This window comes from Chenopodium album, chromosome 1, assembly GCF_948465745.1.
Source record: "Chenopodium album chromosome 1, dcCheAlbu1.1, whole genome shotgun sequence".
NCBI lineage: Eukaryota > Viridiplantae > Streptophyta > Magnoliopsida > Caryophyllales > Amaranthaceae > Chenopodium > Chenopodium album.
In genome coordinates this window covers 14067811-14083301 of record NC_137834.1, presented here as the reverse complement: position 1 = coordinate 14083301, position 15491 = coordinate 14067811, and the positions used below count along the sequence as shown (strand labels likewise).

The 15491-nt window shown below is 39.4% G+C and overlaps 1 long non-coding RNA gene across 1 annotated transcript; it reads right to left on the bottom strand.

The window, feature by feature from the left end:
* Window positions 1-539: 539 nt before the first annotated feature.
* On the bottom strand, window positions 540-2155 carry LOC145565625 (uncharacterized). Its single transcript, XR_014095073.1, has 4 exons — window positions 2003-2155; window positions 1677-1737; window positions 1491-1568; window positions 540-785 (listed from the first exon to the last, which is right to left on the bottom strand). It is a non-coding gene; the product is annotated as an uncharacterized LOC145565625 (long non-coding RNA).
* Window positions 2156-15491: the final 13336 nt, after the last annotated feature.

The following is a 15491-nucleotide window of genomic DNA, read 5'->3' as shown; positions in this document are numbered from 1 at the left end:
ATGACTTTTCTGATAAACTTAGTTTTTGTTATTTGCGTCACTCCTTTATAAAAGAGTGACGCAAATGACTCTTCTGATAAACTTCTTTTTTGTTATTTGCGTCACTCTTTTATAAAAGAGCGACGCAAATGACTCTTCTGATAAACTTCTTTTTTGTTATTTGCGTCACTCCTTTATAAAAGAGCGACGCAAATGACTCTTCCGATAAACTTATTTTTGGTTATTTGCGTCACTTGTTTATATAGGAGTGACGCAAATGACTGAGTAGACAATACAAAACTATTGTATTTGCGTCACTTGTTTGTTTAATGAGTGACGCAAATGAGGTGAATTTTTTTTTTTTAATTATAATAATTGCTTATATATGTTTGTAGTACCTGTTTTCCTTGCTAGTGGTATAAAGTAATATGCTAACGCTAATAATTGAAATTAAAATGCAATATTATTGAATGCAAATGTAAATTTCGGCATAATCTCCTTTGTATTTTGGCCTACCCATAAAATTGGGAATGACGACGGCATATTATAAACCTGTCCAATAAATTTACAACTCAATATCATTGACATTATGGTCATCATCCAATACAATCACCAATACCAACCCAAATTGTTGGTAAACCAAATACATTCATGTCAAGCCTAACAAATAAAACAAGAGTCTAATAAGTAAATGGAGTTTGCTAAGTGTAGATCTAAAGTTCAACATAGCATATAAAATAGTCTGCCCAAATATCTTGAATCTCGTTTATCTCCTCCTCTTTATACGGTGTAGATCTTGAAAAATCCTATTAGCACAACACAAATAGATGAGCAAAGGTGTAATTCAAGTGTAGGTACTTCAAATTGTATTTATTAAGTAAAAATGAAATATTTTACAGCTTATACCGTAGTAAAATACTCATTGCTATGATGATTTTGAAGTATTTTGAACAGATAAAAGATTCAAATTACACTATGTGAGAATAAGAAATAATTCAGGTGACAAGTAAAAGCAAAACTTAAATTGTACTTTCTCTATTTTTATTTCATTCTTTTTGGGTTAGGAGTTATCTCTTTCTTTCTCTTTGGGCTTTTAAACTTCTTAAATCGTACTTTCTCTATTTTTATTTCTTTCTTAAAATTTAAATTGTTTGGCACAATTCATAATGAAGTATGATTTAGATTTTATTGTTAATTATAATGTTATTTCCTCTTTTTCAAAGAATTTTTATTGTTATGATGGTGATTATTAAAATACAAAGAACTTAAGAAACCAACGTACAAGTGATTGAAATACCCAGCAGCCCACTTAATTAATCCCAAAAGTCAGAACATACATTAAAATGTAGCAATAAAAAAGAAATTCACTAGTTCTTAGCTAAATTATCCCCCTGCCAACAGCATATATATTAGCTATTTTTTTACCGTTGCATTTAATCAAAAATATAGTAGTGCATCAAATAAGCATATTGAACTCAATTTAGCAATACTAATGGCTGAAGCTTTTATACCTGCGTTCATAGAGAACACTGCGGCTATAATGACTCTCATTCACAAGGTCTCCAAGCTTCTTAAGCATATCATCCTCCCTGTAAAGACAAGTTATTAATTATAAGAATCTAATATTTATTTATACATAAAACAACAGGTGAAAGAGGATCCTAATGCCCAGCAAATAGCTAAATTCAACTGATCACCTCAAATCCGAGGATACAATCAGGATTCATGAATGGAAACATAGTTGCAACTTACAAGGGCCTAAATACAATTAACAATCATAGACAGTCAATTAAGTACTGCAAATCCAATTGACCCAACACATTCTAATTAATGGTATTATGGCATAATCCATTGCCCGGTTCCTAAAATAACAAGTCACTAAACCTTGGGTCATGCACTATGATGCAAATATTATTGCAATTTCAATCAATTATATCACAATTAGAAATCCAATAAAATTCACAATCATTATACCAACCACCAAAAATAAGCTAAAACTACAGAGAATGGTTAGAGTATATACAACAAGCGAAGACAATGTCGTATGTGTACTACCGCCTCAATTGTTTGTATACAATCACAAACTCGTGGAACTTAAGGAATTCACTTCCACATAGTAGAGAAATCTGACATAAATTTACATATATTAATTAAACCAACAAAAGCCAAACAAGCTAAAAATTATTTTCTAATGAACTAACACCATTTTTACAATTAAACTAAGTACTTGTTCAAGTTAAATGCTGAAATTTATCTACCATGAAAATATTTAACATAATAACAAGAGCCAATGGGTCGAACTTAGCTGAAATTGACTTCACAAATTGACTGCTACAATGGGTCGAACTTCACGGAACTTTTCCTCTAATTAGGTCGAAATTTCTAGGGTTTATGGGGGTAAAATATAATAATTTTTTAGGGGGTTTTGCTTGAATTTTCTGGGGTGTTTAGCACTGATTTTGAGCTCGAATTGGGGCATTTTACTGCTTGAGGTTGAGGTTCGAATTTCTGCTCGAATAATTGGGGGGTTTTTGGCTCCAAAATGTTTAATTTTTCTAGGGTTTTTAGGGTACGAATTTGCTAGGGTTAAGGTATGAATATTTGCTCAAATTGGGCGGTTTTTGGCAAAAAAATGTTTGATTTTTCTGGGTTTTTAGGGTTCGAATTTGTTGGGGTTTTAGGTTCGAATTTCTTCTCTAATTGGGGGGTTTTTTTTGCTCGAAATGTTCGATTTTTCTGGGGTTTTTAGGGTTCGAAATTTTTGGGGGTTTAGGTATGAATTTCTGCTCGACTTAGGGGGTTTTTGAAAGGAAATTTTTTGATTATTCTGGGGTTTACATTCGAATTTGCTAGGGGTTTATACACCGAACTTCTACTCGAATTGGGGGGGTTTTTTTGCTCGATTTGTATGGGGGTTTTCGTGTTCGATTTTGCTGGGGATTTTGGTTTGATTTTGTGCTCGAAAATCAGAGATTTTTGGCTTTGATCTTTCTATTTTTCTGGGTTTGAAAGAATTGTGTTGTTGAATTCAGTTGTTGAAGGCAACAACAAATGGGTTAGCAAGAGTATTTTTTTGTGGGTATATTGAATTTGGAGGCAGCAGCAAATGGGGAGATGGGTGGAAAAATTAGAATTTATTACTAACCTAGACTTATTTGCATCGCTCATTAATTAAAAAATGACGCAAATAACTTAAATTTAATGAGGTGAATTAACTATTTGCGTCGCTCATTAAATAAAGAAGTGACGCAAATAACTCTCAAACTCATTTGCGTCACTTGTTCCAAAAGGAGTGACGCAAATAAGACCGTTAATTGCGTCGTTCTAATAAATAAACGCGACGCAAATAACATAAAGCTGAAGCATATCAAGCATTTGCGTCGCTTCATAGAAAATGTGCGACGCAAATAACTTATAATGAAGCTAAAATATATCATTTGCTTCGCTTGTTTCTACGAGTGACGCAAATGAGGCGACGCAAATGAAAGTTTTTCTACTAGTGATAATTCAAGTGATCTCCAATAATAGATTTATTTGTGCATTATATTCAACCAACATAGATAAACAGGTTTAGGGTTAATCTTATTGATTGTATGTTAGTCAGAAAGCGCACATGAATACGATCAGAATAAAGTAGAGGCCTATTATTAGGGCAGGTTCAATCTCTTTTAGGTTGGATTTGTACCTTCATCCCCGAACCCTATTTGGTTCAAGACCTTATGGAGTTGAAGATCTCTTGGATCGTTAAGGGGTGTAACCTTCATCTCGTCAACGGTTTACAAGTTCCTAAAAAACTTGTTGGCGACTCTTTTGCTCTATCTTCTTTCCCATTGGACGCCACCGTACTTTAGTGTATGATCACAGTGGGGTTCAAGCTAGGGGATTCAATCAATCAATCAATCAATCAAAGCCTTAATCCCAAAAGTGGGGTCGGCTAACATGAACCAAATTTGATTATTCCTAACGCTTAAAATATTCCCTACAGGCGCTGATATGGAAATTCACGCGTTTTCTTAAAATCAGATAAAAATTGCCGTACAGGAGGATAAAATCGTATTTTTCCTCAAAAATGCTCTTTGATTTTAATTAAAACTCTGAAAAGTCAACAAAAGTCAATTTATCAATGCTAATTGAATAAGGAATGAAAAGAACCTTCTAGAAGACTAAGACCATTCCTAATTGCACTAGGAATGATAAATCCATCTTAGGCCCTCCTCTAGATCATTGGGCCGCATATAAGGCTCAAACCGGGCCCAGTTTAGTAAATTGGCCATCACTTCCTCAATATTCATCAGAATTGGGCTTATAATATATCATTGGAAAGCTCTTGTCAAGCCCTATACAACTACACTACTATCGGACCCATATCATGGACCAACCAAACTGGATTGGCTGTTTTCTTAAAATAAGTTTTCAAAGACAGAGAGAAGAGAAAAGAAATTAAAACTATCCGCAACACTAGACTTTCCACACTTTCACTTCATTCGATTATGATTCGACGCAAAAGGGACTTATCATTGGGTTTGGTTTTTGGGAGACACAAATGGGTGTCTACAGAAGCCCCCACTTTGACTGAGTTTGGAGAAACGCATGTTTCGAAAATAAAAGTTAAAGTATCAATAGGGACGGAGAATGATTCAGAACGTTCTGCGATCCTAAACCACTCTTGTAATGACGATACCTGCAAAACTAGCGTTAGTTAAACATATAAAAGAGTTAAGAAAGGCGTATCTTGCACCGTCGAGCACACGTCTCTGAAAGTAACCGATTTGCTGCCGTTTTACTGTTGTTTTGATGACCTCTTACCAAGAGAATGCCATCCCGCTTGAAAACCGCTACGCTTGTAACTGCTTCCAATATAGAAGATTGCTTCGCTTGAAACGATCCTCATCCGCTTTGATAATAATCCACGTCCAAGGGAACACTATCGAATATTGCTTCGCTTGAAACAATCCTCTTCCGCATTGATAATATTCCACGTCCAAGGGAATACTATCGAAGATTGCTTCGCTTGAAACAATCCCCTTCCGCATTGATAATATTCCACGTCCAAGGGAATACTATCGAAGATTGTTTCGCTTGAAACAATCCTCTTCTGCTATATGACCATCTTCCACGTCCAAGGGAATATGATCGAAGACAATTTCGCTTGAAATCACCTTCAGTTGTTTGTGACAACTCTCCACAGTCTAGGGAATGCCGTTGAAGATATCCTCGCTTGAAGCCATCCTCATTTGTTGCGATAATTTTCCAAAGAAATCACTGAAGATCTCCGCTTGTCGATCTTTAAAAGCTCGCTTGAACTTTGCTTCCGCTATGCCTGTACGTCGGCAGCTTTTGTTGCTTTTGAACCTGTACGTCGGTGCCTTTTGCGAATGAACCACTATGTCGTTGCCTTTTGTTAATGAGCCAATGCTTAGGCGCTTTAAGCTAAGTGAGACGATCTTTCATCAGGTCGATCACTTTATGCAATCAAGCCGATTACTAAAAATCGTGTCAAATTTCTTAGAGGGGCTAACTGACGTACCAAGGAACCCAAAATATATTGCAAAGAAGTAGAACAACCTCACCGAGTGGCTGAACATCCTAGCGCCGCTGAAAAAGCATCAGCGCCACACAACTGGCCGTAGCGTCAGACGTTGGGATTGGCGCCGGGCGCCAAGCCTATATTTTGACGCCAAGGTCTAGCGCTTAGCGCCAGAATAGGGTATTCCTTAAATACCCTTTTCTTCTTCATTTTTGCTGTTTGCTCGTCGCGTTTTGCTCGAAAATCTCCAGAAATTCACTTGCTTTGTTCTTGCTCGTTTCTCAACCAAATTCACTCAAATTTGTTGCAAATAAAAGCTTATTTCATCCATTTTCCCGATCTATGTAAGTTTTCTTCAAACTCACACCGGTTTTTATGAATTTTGCATGTGTTTATTTTCGAATTTCATGAAATTTCGAAACTTAGAATGCTTAATTCTCTTTATTTGTCAAGTTTTATGCCATGAAATTGCTTGATTATGTTTATATATTGCCTTGGGAGTAATTTGAGACTTGTTTGACTCAATTTGGTGAAGAAATGAACGAATTGCCATTGTTGAACCTCTTAAGGTCGGGAATGCAATGTGGCCCGTTCTTGATGTTTTTGTTAGCAATTCTTGTCCAATTTGTCACAATAATTACTACAGTATTGCAAGAAATTGTTTGATTGCTTGGAAAATGCCGTTATGCTCAATTTTAATTTGTGCTCTGTTTTAGTACTACGTACTCTATTTTTTTTTGCGAACATAGTATCATGTGGCTAGGCAAACCTTAGATACTATAGAACCTTAATTTATGATAATTCTGCACAATGTAGCATGGCTAGACAGCGAGGCTCTGGTTCCCGGTCCCGAGACGTTCGACGGGGCATGAGCCCGTGGTGGACGATGCCAAGCCGTCCACTTCGCTTGGTCGACTCCCTGAGTGGGACGAGCGGACCTTGTTCTTCTCCCCCGTCCACCACATTTCTGAGAGGGTGAGACGGGGTATCACTGTTGGGAGGACGCGCTGTCATGGCTCCGACTGTGACGGTTTGGGCGATCTGTACAAGATGTACATCGCTAGAGATGTCGAGACGAGACTCCTATGGGAGTCCTGTGGTCTTGCTGCGTTGTATGAGACCACTGAGGCGATGGTTGCCTCTAGCGGGGGTCACCATGTAGTGCGTGCTCTGGTGGAGTTCTTCTGGGACACCACCAACACTTTCCACTTTCCCTGGGGTGAGATGATGGTCACTCCTACCGACTTTAGTCTCATCACAGGACTGGAGTTCAGCTCCGTGCCACTGCCGTTCGACAACGGGATTGACGTCTTTTCCCCTGAGGTTGAAGAGCTATTAGGGTCGATTACTATTCGGGCTCGAGCTGAGGTTGAGTCGTCTCAATTCAGCGCTAGGGGGATTCGCCGTTCGACTCTTGCAGCGGCTTTTGACGATGGTGCGACCACCCGAGAGCAGCGGGTGCGCATCTTTGCGCTTATTTTGTTGTCAGGGACGTTCTCCCCCGACAAGGGTAGTAGAGCGCTGCTTTACTACCTTCCTGCCGTCCGCGATCTACACCAGATCGGGACTTATGACTGGGCCAGCTTAGCCTATGCTGACTTCATTCGAGCGTTGAGGGACTCGTGTCGGCACCGGTCCTTTGGGACGAATGTTGCTCTGTCCAGCATTTGGAGGGTCGTAGAGGTAAACATTATTCCCTATAAAGTTTAGCTCTACATTTTAGCTAGCACTTGCTGATAATTTTAACTCCTTGTAGATCTGGTTCTACAAGTACTTCCCTTCTGCCGCGCTGGCGAGACCATCGCCGCGTAGGTTTCCAGTGAGTGCTTCCTGGGGCAGCCGCCGTGTGGGGATGTCCACTGCGTATGTCCGAGACTGGATCATCGCGGTATGATTCTTTTCTTTTTTGCCATTTGCGATGCTTTAGATAGATTTTTGCCTGATTGACGCTCTTTGCAGGAGCCTGAGGTGCTGTACCGGCCGTGGGTCGGCCTTGCAGTCCCTGGGTTAGCCGCACAGTATTCTGCTGCGCGTCGCTATTTCTTGGGGACTTATGGAGCGACTGCATACCTTGGAGAGAGAGTTGCTAGACAACATTCCTCCGATATTTTTGTCGTTCCTGATCCTCCACCATGTCACATGTTTAACGCCGCGAGGTTGTTGAGCATGTCAGAGGGAGCTGGTACCCCTTGGCAATCTTGAACGATCCCTGGGCGATGCTATGCAGAGGAGCTACTGCCGTTGTTAGCTCCAGTTCCTGTACCGGCTGAGGATGTGGCGGTACGATTTCTCAGCTTTTATCTTTCGTTAAGTAGCCCCCAAGTAATGCTTTACTGATTTGGATTTGCTTTATCAGGACGATGCTGCTGAGTTCATGCCACCCCGTATGTCTATCCATTACTAGGGGACATATGGGCCGATTGAGGAGATGATTCCTCCGGCTCCTGAGGATGAGCGCTTCGTGGAGCGGTCTATTCCTCGCCACCAGACTCGGGTAAGCCTATTTATTTGCAACTTTCGTCCATATATATTATGCATGTTTACTGACTTATTTCTTTGATAGTCCTCGCGCGAGGTGGTTTCGGCGATGGCACGATGTATAGATGCCTTCCGGAGCCAGCTTGTCCGGATGAGGAATGTGGCTACCTTGCCGTCGAGACGACGCCGTTCAGGAGGTAGTCTTTCTTTCATATGTTTTTGCACTACCGCTTCGATTTTGCCTTGTTTCTAATTTTAATTCCTTTTGCAGGGTCAACCTATTCCTTCTTGTACCCGCACGAGACCTGAGGTGCGGAGGGATCTGACGAGGTCTAGCTCGAGGCGTCGTCGTACTACTTCGGGCGGTCGGGGTGGTCGTTCTGAGGTCGCCTGTACTGATGTGGCAGAGGGCTCAGGTTCTTCCTCTGAGGGTGCACATGCTGCGCCGGTAGGCCAGGGAGAGGCTACCTCGGCTCTTAGAGGTGGTGGGATGTACGAGGTTGGCTCGTCATCGCAGCAGCCTCCGCAGCCTCAGCATCAGGTTGATCTTGGGTGGACTGGGCCCACGTTGAGTTTTCCTCCTCCTGCGGAGACTGGAGCTGATGCTGGAGCTAGAGCTGGAGTAGGTGGAGAGGTTACTCCTCGTACGGCGGAGTTTTATGCGATGATGGGTTTACGTCCCCCGGCGCCGTAGTTTGTACATGTGCTTTTTATTATTTATTTGACTTTGTATAGAACTTTGCCTTTTAGTTAGACTCATTTTTTTAGACATATTTTGTATATACATACTATTATGAGTTTATTTTATTTATCATGTTTTTTCATTTTTTACTATTATCATTATTATGTGCATGTTTGTGTGTGCAAAAAAGTGTGACAAGTAATTTTGCGCAAAAATTCCGTCATTTTTATTATTGATGGAGGATATCCGACTTTCTCCCCCAAAAAGAAAAAATGAAAAAAGGAAAAATTTAATAAAAAAAACTTTGGTTGATAAAAACTTAGAAATTAACCTAAATAAAATCTAAAAGGAATAATATAATTAATATAATAGCTATATCAATTAAAAAAGAATAAAAAGATTTTTAGAAAAAGATAATGGAGCCGTAAAGTCAATAGCAGACTTGAATAAAGGTAAAAACGCGGTTTTAGAAAGCGCATATGACGAGGTAAATTGGCGCCAGCTGGCGCCACGCATTTGGGTGTAGCGCCAGGTGCTACACTTAGCGCTTGGCACCAAGCTTTGGCGTCTGGCACCAATAGCATCGTCTAGCGCCAAATAGCGCTGATTCCGTATCCTACCCAGATTAAAACTGCCCCGATTTCGTGCATAAATAGCCCCCTGCCCAGCCGATTCTTTTCATAATTTCAGCAAATAAAATAATTCTTTAGCTCTAGAAAAATAATATCATGTCTCTAGTCACCAAAACTTTTACCCAATACACCCGTGAATGGTGTCGGTCTCTTAATGCCATAGAAAGAAAAGAATTAGATGTGTTCCACTTGGGGGGAATTTATGGTATCAAAGGGGTGGATCTTGACTTATATTTTATTCATACCGCCCTAGAATATTGGGATGTTGATACTCATTGCTTTAGAATAGGGTATGATGAAATTACCCCTTTGCCGGAGGAATTTGGTGCTATTTTAGGTTTCCCTGCAATAGACCTCATAGTAATCCCTAGAATAGATGCTTTTTATTACAAGGATTTTGAACGCTTCTTCAATTTAAAAGAAAGGGATTTATCTAAAATAGTAGATGGCAACATAGTTAATTTGAAAGAATTTGCTCGCCATTATTTTTATAAACCTCACTCCGAATCTTTTCATATATATAGAAGAAGGGCTTTCTTATTTTGTATGCTTAATCAATTTTTTCTTAGTAGTGGTAAAAATAATGAGGGTCAATCAATTATAACCACCGTATTAGACAAATTGAATCAGGGAGAAATCCAATGCCATTGATAGTTGGAGAGACTATGATTAGTCTTGATGAATTGAAAAGGAACCCAAAAACACCTTATCGAGGTTCTCCAATTTTATTACAGGTAGAAAAATAATATTTTTAATTATAGAAATCAAAAAATATATTTTTGTATAGTAATAATAATTTATTTGCATTGCAATTTTTTTACAGATGTGGCTAATGGAAAGGCTAGAATTAATTAGCCCTTCGGACAACATTGAGAAGTACACTCCGAATTGTTTCGTGAGGAGGAAGAAACGCTTCTCTAAAATGGGGCGCCATGAATGGAAAAGGGTCTTCGAATCTCGCAATTTTGCTATCAAGTGGGTCGTCCCGTGGTGGAAAATAGAAAGGATGGTTGGTGTCAACAAGCAACCTTTCTGCCGTCTTCCAAGCTTGCCCCGTATGACTTATTACTATCCCTGCAGGGTAAAAAGACAATACGACCTTCTTCAGAATATTCGTTCCGGAGATCTTCGTCCTCCCTACGAGTTCCCTATCTCCTAGGAAGTAGACAGATTTGATGCTTATTGGAGCGCTAGACCTTTATGGGAAGTAATTACCCAAAAGGTTCCTCCTTCCTTGCCCAATGATGTGAAGAAGTGGCTGCTGAAGAAACCTTCAAAGGACTTGAAGAAAGATCAGGGTAAAACTGATGTGAAGAGTCGTCTAGGTGACAAGGTGATTCCTGCCAAGGAACGCTTAGGTGAAAGAGTAGAATTCAAAACACCTGCAATGCCTAGGAAGAAAAGTACTATAAAAGATAAGGGAAAAAGGAAAGCTGACACCACAGAGAAAAAAGCTTGGGTAGAAAAGAAGCATGGAGTCCTAGCTGAAGGGGAAACTATCTACTCTAAGATCAAATGTAGGTCCTCTAAAGGATGCCTACTAGCTAAGGTTATGGATGAGGAGGAGGAAGCAGACAAAAATTGGAAAAGGGCTAGGAAAGAAAAGAAAGATTAGGAGCATTGCCTAATTTCCAATTATTAGACTTAGTTTATTTCTTTATTTAAAGTTAATTTATTTCAGTTTTATTAAAATTCCATCAATAATGTAATTTTATTTTATTAATGAAATTTCAGCTTTTAATTAATTATTTACTTTAAATTTATTTATTAAAGCAATGAAAACCGAAAAATATTAATTTTCCAGAAAGTTTTCGAGGACGGAAGTCGAAAATTTTCCGAAAAACACCGAAATATTCCCAGAATTTAACTGTGAATTGGCGCTGCTTATCTGTGACTGGCGCCGGCCAGGGAAGTATGTCATCAGGCGACAGAGCCGTCGGCTGGCGCTGATGGTTGTCGGCTGGCACTAATACTCAACTTCTGGCGCTGGAATGTTTTCCGCGACGCTGATATTTCGCCGATCTTTTGTCGAATTTTTAATTAATTATGGGATGCGAGATTTTCTGAAAATAAAGTGGCCGCACCCGTAAAGGGTTGCCTACGTATCCTTTCTTAAGGAATCAGGCCAAACGTAGCTCTCTTGAGTATCCTTCTCAAGTAATTATGGGTAGTACTTCTTAAGTTGGTCAAGATTTGTCATGTTCGAGAACTCATTGCCATCCATATCAGTTAGTTTGCTGCACCTCCTGACAGGATTGTTTTGACAATGTAGGGTCCAGACCAATTAGGTCTAAATTTACCCCTTGGATCTAAAACATTTTTCCTTAATACTTTTAACACCAAGTCTCCTACTTTGATGTTTTTTGTCTTGACCTTCTTATTAAAATGCCTAACAATACGAGTTTGATAGCACTGAGTGTGATGTAGAGCTTCTAGTCGTTTTTCATCGAGTAGAATTAATTCTTCATATCTTACCCTAATCCATTCAACTTCATCGAGTTTGTTCTCTAATGCGATGCGTAAAGATGGAATCTCTAGTTCGACAGGTTGTACGACATCCATTCCATAAAGCAAGGAAAATGGCATATTTCCTGTTGATGTACGGATTGACGTGCGGTAACCCCACAATGCGAAGTGAAGTTTGTCAGGCCAATCCTTATAATTTTCCGTCATTTTCTTGATGATAGTCATTAAATTTTTATTCGCTGTCTCGACTGCTCCATTTGCTTGAGGTCTTTAAGGGGAAGAATGATGATGTTGAATGCCATACTTTTGTAACAATTCTTCACATTCGGCTTGAAAGTGAGTTCCATTGTCACTTATCATTTCATGTGGGACTCCGTATCGACAAATAATATTTCTCTCGATAAAGAGTGCTACATGTTTTGCAGTGAGTTTAGCGTATGATTGCGCTTCGACCCCCTTTATGAAGTAATCAATTGCTACTAGTATATATTCGTGGCCTCCTGTTCATAGGGGAGTAATTTTGCCGATGATGTCAATTCCCCATGTAGAGAATGGCCATGGCGATGTGTAGGTGTAGAGCAAGGATGGAGGAACATGTTGTAAATTGGCGTAGATTTGGCATTTAGGGCATCTTTTTACATATTGATGGCAATCCCTATTCATTGTAGTCCAATAATATCCTTCTCGCATTATTTTTTGGACTAACATTTTGCCATTTATGTGCGTGCCACAGATTCCTTCGTGGACTATTCTCATTGCTCTTTGTGCATCCTTTTTTCCTACACATAAGAGAGCTCGACCCTTAGGTACCCTTTTATGTAGCTCGTTATCTATGAGTACATATTGGGAAGCCAAGAGTCTTAATGCTCGTTTTGCTCTTTTGTCAGCATGGGGAGGGTATTCTCCTTTGGTGACATAATTGAGTATATCAGTATACCACGGTTCTTCTTCTTCTTCTTCTTCTTCTTCTTCTTCTTCTTCTTCTTCATCTTGGACTACTTCGTCGTCTTCTATAGCTTAGATGTATGCTGGTTTGTGCCTTTTCTCTATAGTTAGAGGCATTTTCTCGATTTCCGTGGGAATCCTAACCATTGAGGCTAGTCTTGCCAAGGCATCAGCAAATTGATTTTCTTCCCTAGGTAGATATGTGTATTCTACCTTCTCTAACTGATCGGCAAGATTTTCCAGATAGGTTTGGTAAGGGGCTAAACTTTCGCTCCTTACTTTCCACCTCTTAGATATTTGATTGATAATCATAGAAGAGTCTCCGAATATCCTTAACGTTTTTACTCCCAATGCCAAATCTTTTTCAAGGCCTACCATGCATGCTTCATATTCAACAGCATTGTTGGTAACATCGAAATCAAGATTTATGGAGATTGGAACATGCTCTTCTTTAGGTGATACTAGTAATACTCCAACGCCACATCCCTTTTGGTTTGAGGCTCCGTCGAATTGAAGTACAAGGTCCAAGTATCATCTTTAGTAACCATTAAGTCTTCATCTGGAAATTCATTGTCTTGTATTGGCGTCAACTCTTCTATTGGGAAGTCTGCTAGAAAGTCTGACACCACAGATCCTTTGATAGCTTTTTGCGGCATAAACCTTACATTAAACTAGGCTAAATTGACTATCCATCTCGATATGCGTTCATTGAGTGTAGATTTCTCGAATAGATACTTGAGTGGATCTAACCGGGAGACTACGAAGACGGTATGTACTAGCATGCAATATCTTAACTTGGTTGTGGCCCACACCAAGGCGAGGCACAACTTCTCAAGTGGTGTATAGCGTGTTTCGTATTCGAGCATCTTTTTGCTTAGATAGTAGATTGCGTTTTCTTTGCCTTCTACTTCTTGTGCTAGCATAGCTCCCATTGTCTCTTTGGTAACTGTCAAATATAACCTAAGAGGTATTCCGGGAAGTGCTGGTGCTAATACGGGAGGATTTGCGAGATAGGCTTTGATCTTTTCAAAGGCTTTTTGACACTCATCATCCCATATCACTGGTACATTCTTCTTGAGCTTTTTAAAGATTGATTCACATATCGTCGTCAATTTTGATATGAACCTACTTATGTATTGTAACTGGCCAATAAATCCTCGAATCTGTTTCTCGGTTTTGGGCGGTGGCATTGACATGATTGCTTTGATTTTGGTTGGGTCTATCTCTATTCCTCTAGAGCTTATGACATAACCCAAAAGTTTGCTTGAGGTGACTCCAAAAGCACACTTAGATGGGTTCAACCTCATATTATATTTTCTTAGCTTTTCGAAAAATTTTCTTAAGGCTACTTGATGGCCTGGACGGTCTTTTGTTTTTACAATCATGTCATCAACATATACTTCGACTTCTTTATGCATCATGTCATGGAGTAAGGCAGTTGTTGCACGTTGGTAAGTAGCATCCGCTTTTTTGAACCCGAATGGCATTACCGTGTAGCAGTAAGTGCCCCATGGTGTTATAAAAGTTGTTTTCTCCATGTCTTCTTCTGCCATGAGAATCTGATTGTAACCTGCGTACCAATCCATGAACGAGAGAAGCGCGTGATTTACCGTGTTATCTACCAGAATATCGATGTGTGGTAAAGGGAAGTCGTCCTTTGGACTTGCCTTATTTAGATCTCGATAGTCGACACACATTCTTACCCTTCCGTCTTTTTTCAGAACTGGGACGACGTTGGCGACCCATTCGGGGTATTTGGATACCTTGATGAAACCTGCAGTTATTTGTTTTTGGAATTCTTCTTTTATTTTAAGAGCTACGTCAGGTTTCATTCGACGTAACTTTTGTTTTACGGGTTTCATTCCTAGAATTAGTGGTATAGTGTGTTGAGCTATTTCTCTATTAATGGCTGGCATATCTTTGTATGACCAAGCGAATACATCGATAAATTCTTTAAGTAAGTTAATTAAATCGGTTCTTTCTTGTTCATTAAGTGTTTGTCCGATTTTAAATTCTCTTTTATTGGTTGAATCATTTGAGATATCAACCGTTTCAGTTTCTTCAATTACCGGTGTTTTCTTTTCGAGTGTTTCCATTGCTTTAATAATTTCTTTGTCTTTTTCATTGTTAGTTAAGCAATGCTCGTTATCTTAGGTTAGAGAAGAACACAAGAAATAAGGAGAAGGAGAAATATTATTATACTCTGAGATCATTACATCAAAGAGTGATATGTCCTCAGGGACTTGATCACTAACTATTCTAGGAGAAGAAATAGGAGGGGAAGGTGCTACTACTAAAGAACTAGAAGACTCTATAGGGAGAGACTCCGACTCAGACTCTGACTCAGACGACTCTTCAAACATTGGTCCTTGCCCTGTCGTGACAGATATCTTTCTTCCACTTGGAGTAGTCACCTTGATAGTCTTGCGCCACCCTTGTAGTGATCCTTCAGATGGAGTGATTAGCTTCGAGGGATCGAAGCTTTCGCTTTGTAAGACTGTTTGAATGAGCGAGGAGTTATCTTCTCTGTAAGTTGGCTTATTCTTTTCTCGTCCAAATAGTAATCCCATGACGTTAAAGTCAAAGCATGGGGGTGCTTTCTCCTTATGGACAGGAGTTGGGATTTCATCTATGAAGTAACAATCCAAGAAAATCTCAAATACCGGTTGCCTTATGCCGTTTACAACAAATGGCTCGGGAAATTCATGACATGGATAGTCCTCTCCTTCTTTTATAAATTGACCATTAAGTGTAAGAGGGTACTGATCCAATGAAATTGCTT